This window comes from Galeopterus variegatus, unplaced genomic scaffold (genome assembly GCF_000696425.1).
Source record: "Galeopterus variegatus unplaced genomic scaffold, G_variegatus-3.0.2 Scaffold1928, whole genome shotgun sequence".
In the NCBI taxonomy this organism is placed as follows: domain Eukaryota; kingdom Metazoa; phylum Chordata; class Mammalia; order Dermoptera; family Cynocephalidae; genus Galeopterus; species Galeopterus variegatus.
This window is the reverse complement of record NW_007728039.1, coordinates 153,843-163,837: the sequence shown is the minus strand read 5'-3', so window position 1 is coordinate 163,837 and position 9,995 is coordinate 153,843. Positions and strand designations below refer to the sequence as shown.

Sequence of the window (9,995 nt, the reverse complement as noted above, 5' to 3'; positions counted from 1 at the left end):
GGACGGGAGCGCCGCCGCGCTTCCCAAGCGGCGCACTATCCAGTGCGCCACCGGGCCGGCCCAAGATGAAGTTCTATTTGACACATATTCCAGAACTAAGATCTGTGATTCAAAAAAGTGTGACATATGCTAACCCCTACATGATATAATCATCATTATTGACTTAGCCTAAAAACTTGTGTTCAAAGTTAAAGAAACATATAATTTTAAATATTATATTATCCAAAATGTTTGCAGAAAAGAAAATGCTTTTCCCAAAATGTGTCATTTAATTGAAATTCTAGATAATGGGAAGCAGGGAAGTGCCCCAACCCACCCCATCCCAACTCATGCAGGAGGCAGAAAGAGCAAATGTTGCAACAGGAAAGCCCAAGGATAGGAGGTGCCTCAGCCCAGCCCCAACCTACCCCCAGCCCCACTCACACAGAAGGCATGAGGAGCTCTGCCATAGGGACAGGGAGGTCCTGAACTGCTACTGTGGAGGTGGTTCACAACAGCAGCCACCACAGCTTCCACCTCCACAAGGATGGCTTACCATGACGATAGCAGCCATGACCACCAGGAAGGTTACCTGCCACATATTTGACTGCACTGACACAAAGAGAGTCACCAGAAGAGCCTGAAAGAAATAATAGGAAGTCTTCTTCCTTAAAGACCACTTCAGAGTAATATAAGAAGCAACTGATCTACCAGATGACAGAAATCAACCTAGAGATACTAAAAATACTAAAAAAAAAACCCTAAGAAAATATGACACCACCAAAAGGGTATAGTAATTGTCGAGTGCCAAGCCTAACAAAAAAGGAACCCCTTGAAATGACTAAAAAGGAATCCCAACTAACAATCTTAAGGAGACTCAATGAGATTAAAGAAGCCTCAGTTAAACAACACAGTGAAACAAGGAAAAATACTCAGGATATGAAGGGGGAAATTTACAAAGAGATTAATACCATAAAAATCAATGTAGCAGAACTCCTAGAATGGAAGGACTGATTCAATGAAATAAAAAACACAAAAATAAAAAAAGGATCTTAATCAGCAGATTAGAGCAAGCAGAGGAAAGAATGTCTAATCTCAAAGACAGTCATTACAAATAACCCAGTCAGACAAGAAAAGTTTTAAAAAGAATTTTTAAGGGCCGACCCTGTGGCTCACTTGGGAGGGTGCGGCTCTGGGAGCACCGAGGCTGCAGGTTCAGATCCTATATAGGGATGGCTGGTGCTCCCACTGGCTGAGAGCAGTGCAGGTGACACCAAACCAAGGGTTGCGATCCCCTTACTGGTCACGAAAAAAAAAAAAGAAAAGAATTTTTTAAAATATGAAGAAAGTCTAAGAGAATTATCAGACAACCTTAATCACACAAACTCTGAATCATAGGTTTCAGAAGGGGAGGGGAAAGATAAAGTCATTGAAAATCTATTCAATAAAATTATAATGGAAAACTTCCCAGGTATAGGGGGAGACACAGTCCTTCAGATCCAGGAAGTTCAAAGATCCCCAAATGGATTAAATTCAAAAAGATTCTCTCTGAGTCACATTATACTCAAACTGGAAAAGCTCAAAGGCAAAGATATAATCCTAAATCAGAATGAAAAAAAGTGTGAAGTCACTTAAAAGGTAGCCACCATCAGACTAACAGCAGACTTCTCAACTGAAACTCTATAGGCGGCAAGAAAATGGGATGAGATATTCAAAATGCCAAAAGAAAAAAACTGCCAGCCAAGAATACTATAACCAGCAATGATATCCTTCAAAAACAAGAGAGAAATAGTATATTTTCCAGACAAACAAAACCTGAAAGAGTTCACCACCACTAAACCAGCCCTGCAAGGAATTCTCAAAAGAGACCTGCATCTGGAATATGAAAAGCAATAATCACTACCATGAATACATAAGAAGGAACAAAACCAACTGGTAAAACAAAAATGCAAAGAAAAAAAAAAGAAACTAAATTTTACCAGCTCAAAAAAACATCAAACATTGAAGACAAATAAAAAAAGTGGAAGAAAGGAACAAAAGTATTTAAAACATCTAAACAAAAGTTGATAAAATACCAGGACTGAGAAAATAGTTCTCAATAACACCCTAAATGTAAATGGATTAAACTTCCCATTCAAAGGATACAGACTGACTGACTGGATTAAAATTCTAGACCCAACTATATGCTGTCTTCAAGAGACTCGCCTCACCTGTAAAGATACACACAGACTAAAAGTGAAAGGATGGAAAAAGACATAACACACAAACGGAAACCAAAAATGAGCAGGAGTTGCTATTCTTATATTGGACAAAATTGATTTTAAGCCAAAAGCCATGAGAATAGACAATGAAGGCCACTATGTAATGATAAAGGGATCTATCCAGCAAGAAGAATAACAATCATAAATATGTATGCACCCAACACTGGAACACCCAGATATACAAAGCAAAAACTATTAGACATTAAGACAGAGATAGACATCAATACAATAATAGTGGGGGACCTGAACACCCCCCTCTCAGCAGTGGACAGATCATCTAGGCAACAAGTAAAGAGAGAAACAGAGGACTTAAATGACACTTTAGACCAATTAGACCTGGCACATATCTTCAGAACATTTCCTCCAACAACTACAGAATATACATTCTTCTCATCAGCATATGGAATATTCTCCAGGATACACCACATGTTAGGTCACAAATCAAGTCTCTGCAAATTTAAAAACATCAAAACATTTCGAGTATCTTCTCAGACCACAGTGAATTATAACCAGAAATCAAACACAAGTGAATCTCTGGAAACTATACAGATACATGGAAACTAAACAACAGGCTTCTGAATAACCCACAGATCCAAGAAGAAATTAAACAAGAAATCAAAAATTCCTTGAAACAAAAATAGAAATATATCATATAAAAACCTCTGGGATATTGAAAAAGCAGTACTAAGAGGGAAACTAATTGCAGTAAGCAGTTATATCAAAAAATAGAAAGATTTCTAATGCTACACCTCAAAGAGCTAGAAAAACAACAACAATCCAATCCCCAAAGTAGTAGATGGAACAAAATAATTATGATCAGAGCAGAGCTAAGTGAAATAGAGACCCAAAAAGATACAAAATATCAACTTAAAAAAAGCTGTTCTTTTGAGAAGATAAACAAAATAGACAAACCATTAGCTAGGTTGACAAAAAAAAAAAAAAAGAAGAGAGAAGACACAAATAACAAAAATTAGAAATGAAAAAGGAGACATTACAACATATATCACAAAAATGCAAAGAGTTATTAGAGAGTATTATGAACAACTATATGCCAACAAATACGAAAACCTGGGGGAAATGGATAAATTTCTAGACACATACAAATTACCAAGACTGAACGAAGAAGAAATAGAACAAACCAATAACAAGCAATGAGATTGAAGCAGTAAGCAGCAGTCTCCAACAAAGAAAAGCCCAGTACTGGATGACTTTACTGCTGAATTCTGCCAAACCTTTAAAGAGGAATTAATACCAATTATCTTCAAGATATTTCAAAAAAGTGAAACAGAGGCCATTCTCCCAAACTTGTTCTATGAGGCCAGCATCAGTCTGATACCAACACCAGACAAAAATACAACAACAAAAAAGAAAACTGTAGGCTAATATCCTGATGAACATAGAAACAAAAATCTCAACTAAATATTAGCAAATATAGTACAGCAACACATCAAAAAATTTATACACCATGATTAAGTGGGATTCATCTCAGGGACACAAGGATTGTTCAACGTATGCAAATCAATAAACGTGATACACCACATCAACAAAATCAAGGAGAAAAACCATATGATTATCTCAATTCATACAGAAAAATCATTTAACGAAATTCAACATCCCTTCTTGATAAAGGCTTACAGAAAATTAGGTATGGAAGGAAGTTATCTCAACACAATAAAAGCCATATGCAACGAACCAATTGCCAATATCATCCTGAATGGGGATGAAAAGATGAAAGCTTTTGCCTTATGAAAAGACCAAAATATCACTAAGGAATTGTGAGAGAAGTATTCAAAATTGTAAAGGATGAGTGTACATATATACATTTGACAAAGAAAAGATTAAGAAAAAATGTTTTCAGTTACAATAGCACATTTACCAACTGTATTAGTCAGAGTTCTTCTGAGGAATATATAAACAGAATATTATATATATAGATGTAGATGTAGATATCTAGATATAGACATAGAGATAGATAGATGATAGATAGATAGATAGATAGATAGATAGATAGATAGATAGATAGATAGATAGATAGATAGATAGATAGATAGATAGATAGATAGATAGATAGATAGATAGATAGATAGATAGATAGATAGATAGATAGATAGATAGATAGATAGATAGATAGATAGATAGATAGATAGATAGATAGATAGATAGATAGATAGATAGATAGATAGATAGATAGATAGATAGATAGATAGATAGATAGATAGATAGATAGATAGATAGATAGATAGATAGATAGATAGATAGATAGATAGATAGATAGATAGATAGATAGATAGATAGATAGATAGATAGATAGATATGAATTTATTTTAAGGAATTGGCTCATGCAATTAAAGAGACGGGGAAAGCCAAAATCTGCAGGGTAGGACAGCTGTCTGAAAACCCAGGGAAGAGTTGATGTTGTGGCTCGGATCCAAAGGCAGTCTGCTGGCCAAATCCCCTATTTCTCAAGAGACATCAGTCTTTTTTCTCTTAAGGTCTTCAACTGATCATTAGATAAGGCACACGAACATTATGAAGGGTAATTTGCTTTACTCAAAGTCTACAGATTTAAATGTTAATCTCATCTTAAAACACTGTCACTGTAACATCCAGACTTGTATTCGACCAAATATCAGAGTATCATGGCCCCAGCTAAGTTGACACGTAAAGTTAACCATCACAACACTAGAAAAGTGAGGTTTGAATTAATATGCTCTGTCTTTAGGTTTTAGCCCCTTGGCTAGTTCTTTAGGCTCATTCATTTAAAACACAAGCAATAAAATTATTTGGTTTGGATATGAGATTCCTGTTTTAAACCCCTCTGCCCCAGGCCCTGCCTTTGGGAAAATCAATGATTACTTTTTATTACTATTATTAATTTGAATAATTCTTTATGATATTTTGTTGTTATAAACACAGACTTTCAGGTAATGTAATCAACAACATCTCATGGCCTAATATTTCAAAGCTTTGAATCTAACTTATTGAATTTCATTCATAAAGCAATTCTTTTTTTTTTTTTTTTTTTGTCCTTTTTGAGACTGGTCACACCACGCTCAGCCAGTGAGCGCTGTGAGCGCACCGGTCATCCCTATATAGGATCCGAACCCGCGGCGGGAGCGCTGCTGCGCTCCCAGCGCTGCACTCTTCCGAGTGCACCACGGGCTCGGCCCCATAAAGCAATTCTAATCAATTATTCAGTGAACTCTTATGTGCTCCAAGATAGTCTTCAAATTTCTGCAGGAAAGCGGATAAAAATAAATCATTGTAATTCTTACAAGCTCATTGTGAATTTAAAATAAAAGGTACTTATAAAATACTTGGACTAGTGCATGGCAGAAAGTAAGCTCACTAATAAATGGTACTGTTATTTGGCAGCTGGCCAGTACAGGGATGAAACCCTGGACCTCAGTGTTAACAGAACCACTCTCTAACTGAGCTAACCCACTAGCTATTTTAATTTGATTGCTACTTTATCTTTCTATTAGGAGAGCAGGTAAGTAATAGAATAAGGATAAAAATCATGTCAATCTTGACTAAGGATTATCTTAATCCAAAACCATGTCCTTTATCCATTGCTTAAAATGCCTTCGTATATTCCAAGTTTTTGAATGGTGAACACACTAAAATATAATCTCAAAATGTTAAACAACAATAACAACAACAAGATCAACAGAATTATCCTAATATCCCTTATAAGGAAAGAAATTAACTTCTGAGTAATGTGTACCAACTTCAGTGTGTATCTTGAAATTATATATTTGTTAACATAATAGAGAAATAGAATGAATCCACCTGTCAGTGCAGGATGCCATCAAATGGGGAAAAAAAAAAAAAGAAAGAAAAAAAAATTCTTAGGAAGAAATTGGGTAAAGAGCTCTTCTGCCTGACCTTTTGCTGATAAATTGATGATGTTCTCATTAGCAGCAACCCTGCTGTTTGCCCTCAATAAAAGATAACATCCTGCTGTTAACACAATTTCCATTTTTGTAATTTAATGGCACAATTATATTAAAGATACTTTTTCAAATGAATTAGTGTTAAAGAAAAGACAAAAATATTTTTACACATTTTTATCCTGTTTCCCCCTAATCAGATAATATTTTTCACATTGTGTGATTATATAGGATAAATCTGACAAAAAGGGTGATAATATTCAAGTGACATTTTTTAATATGCTTGCCACTGAATAGTTATTAAACTTTCTATTTTGAATATTTTAATAACTATTTTTCTTTGTGGTGTTGCTAACATTATTGTCCATGGAATTGTCAATTTAGTTTTTTTTTTCCACCATAAAAATTACTGCATGTTTTTCTGAAATTCAGATTATTCATTTTATAATTAAATTGAATACCGGTTTTGCAGGAGTCTGGTCATTAGATATATCTCCTGAAGGGAAGCAACCTATCATTATGGAAAGAACAGAGACTTTGAAATCTGGCAGACCTATCTTGAAATTTTGGCTTTATCATTTATTAGATATGTGACCTTGAACAAATTATAGTCTCTTCTGGAACAATATTAGTTTTATCATCTGATTAAGTAGTGAATGGAAAATTAAGTAATGGGTATAAATTAAATGGTTAATGATAACTGTTGCCAAAGCTTTAACTCTTTAACTTGGGGCATCCAATAATTTAATGAAAGAGGACACTGAGGAAGGAGGGTTTTTTTTGTTGTTTGTTGGTTGGTTTTTTTATTGAGTCTCTCACCTTCACTTGTGGGATACTTAATCTTTAAATTTTGGTACATATTAAAAATTTTTTTCTGTGGGAAGCATTTAAGTTTGTTTATTTTCATGATGATACAAACTTGGATATTTAATTGTATTGGACTATTTATTTGTGAGAAAAGGATATAAAAAACAAGAACACAAGGGAAAATATATAAATTCCAAATACATATGTAAGAGCATTGTGGCCTCTCCAGCAGATTCCAAAATAAAGAGGAAGCCAGATTGTACTGCCCTTCCACCACACGCACATATAGTGCACACACACACAGGTTCCCATTGGCATGAAAACCAGAAGTAACAGAACAGTGGCAGCTTGGTTGGGCAATTGCTGTACTCAGAGGAAACACACGCACACGTGTGTGTGTGTGTGTATCCCCTAAATGTCAGATAGCAACAGAGAGATTTTGTCCCCTGTAGGAAGCAGAAAAGATATTGTTGACTGATGAAGTACTGGGAGTTCTAGTTTATGATCAAATGCAGAAACTCTTCAGAATTTCCCACAAATATTGGGAGTCAGATTTTGCAGAGATTCAGAAGTCCTTCATAACCAGTTAGAGACAAAAGCAGCGTCAACCTGTGAACATTTGCTTTTGAAGTTGTGCAACAATTCGTTTTCTGTAACCATGTACAAAGTATTACCATTGTGCTGTGCTAAAAACAGTTAAGATCTGTCCTTTACAAAAATCAGACAGTAATACACACACACACACACACACACATATATGTATATATATATGTATGTATATGTAATGTATATTACTAATACAAACACAAGCACCAATATGTAATGTATTTGTAAATATACAAATATGGTACGTAATGTATTTGTAAATGTAATGTAAATGTAAATGTATATATAAAACTGTATATAAATACAAACACTGATATGTAATGCAATAAATACAGTATAACATATAATATATATTAAATAAACCATAAAATATGTGGCCCTAGAGAAAAAAGCTCAGAAGCAGAACTTCTCTAATCTCTTAAATTCTACATTTCATTTTTCTATACACCCAAATGTAAAGAAATATTTCAACATGCTACACATGAATATTCTAATATGTTTAAACTGCCACATTTTAAAATCCCAAAGTGATATATTGCAAGAATACTGTGGACACCTCAACTAAATACAAACACTTTAAAAAATCTTCATTACTACATGAAATTTATAGTCTGAAGTTATTAAATTATTAATACATTTTATTTATTATGTAAAGGTAGAAATTTTAACTACATAAATTGGAAATTATATTTGTAATTTTTTTGAACTTTTATGAAAAAGGATGAGGGGTTATTTATTTTTTTACATTACTGATACTACTAATTTGACATTACCAAACCATTCAGAACATAATTAAAATTAATTATACCATTGAACTCATCATATTTATTTATTTACTTAATTACTTTTTGAAATTTAAAGAAAAAGTTTATTGAACATCTGAAAAACAATTCCTAAAAGATCGACTTTTCCAGAAAACTGTAGCTACACAATGCATTGTGTCTATCATGTCAAAACATGCATTAGACACAAATACAAAAACCATGAAACAGCCACCATTCTTCAATAATTTGAGCAAAGATAAAATGCCTAAGGAATATGGTTGACTTGCAAAGGATGGGCTCTTTACTTCAAGCACCATTAAAAAAACAAAAGTAAAAAAAGGAGGACATATGGATGAGTTGCAGAATTCTTTATCAGATACTTTAGGAAATCGTAAAGATAATTCAGTAGTACAGCAGGGCTCTTCTCATCCAGAGGTGTATAGGCCGACATAGCTCCAATTCCTACAAATAATCTCAGTAGATGTGGCGCTCTATACACCTGGGATATGGGTGCATCAGGGTGATCTGCGAGGATTTCAGCACACTGCCGTCTCTCAAATTTGTAGAGTAGCTGAGTGCCCAGCATTACACTGAAGTATTCTTTTATCCCTGCCACAACTTCATTAACAGCATATTCCTTATTACCTGTGTTTCCTTGAGATTTCTTGTAGTTTGCATAATCCTCTAGAATGGAGTCCACTTTCTTCTTGGCAGGAAGATAAAAGAGCTGTTTTCGCCTGGTAATTCAGGAATCTTTACTATAACTTTAACATAGTTCATGAATGTTTCATCATTTTCAACAGTAGGATCTCCCCAGCCCTTTTCTTCCGAGCAGGCTGAGGTGTCTCACTGGAACTGCCACCATCTCCATTTCCATGTGTTTGCTGTTTGTTCTTTCTTGTTTTCACTTCAGCATTTTGCAGATCAGATGTCTTCTTCCCTGGGACAGCCCCTCTCATCTCCCCCTCTGCACACTGCTCCTGATTGGCTTTTTGAAGTTCTCACTGTTTCTGCAGATTGGTGTGCTCTCTGGAACCCATTTATCCTAATTCTTACTCCAACCACTGCAACGTATAAAGTATTTCACTTGTTTGTCTTTTATGGCAACCTTTACACACTTTCCTTCATAAAGTAGAAGCCCATGAAAACACAGCACTCGCTCACCGTCCTGGAATTTAGGCTTCAGGTCCTGCTTCAGAACCATTTATTAGAGATTTGCTGCCTCCACCCCCCGCCCCCTACTTTGCAGCCCACCCAACTTTGCGCCATCAGACACACCGCTATAACACACCACCAGCTTTATATCCTCATCGTACATATTTAAATAAGAACAGTAAATTATTTTTCCCCCAAAAGTATGTGTGGAAATTTTCATCATTATTATTTAATTCAAGGAAAACCATTGAGAATTTGCTTCAATTGTAAACAACCTTTTAAATATTATCTATAGCAAAGGCTATTTAAAATGAAATAATGCCTATAGTTATGTTCTTCCTGAAATTTTTAAATTTGTTTTTTGGTTATTTTATTTAACCAAATATTTTTAATCACCTGTGATATATCAAAAACCACACTAACAGTAAATTCCCTAAAGACAATTAACAATATCAGTTTCTAACTATTTACGCTGACTCAATGTAGGAAAACATGCCTTTCACCTCACTGTTCTCAAACTTAATGCTCCT

At 34.7% G+C, this 9,995-nt stretch overlaps 1 pseudogene; it reads right to left on the bottom strand.

The window, feature by feature from the left end:
• Window positions 1–8,626: 8,626 nt before the first annotated feature.
• LOC103596068 lies at window positions 8,627–9,514 on the bottom strand (annotated as a pseudogene).
• Between the last annotated feature and the right edge of the window lie 481 nt (window positions 9,515–9,995).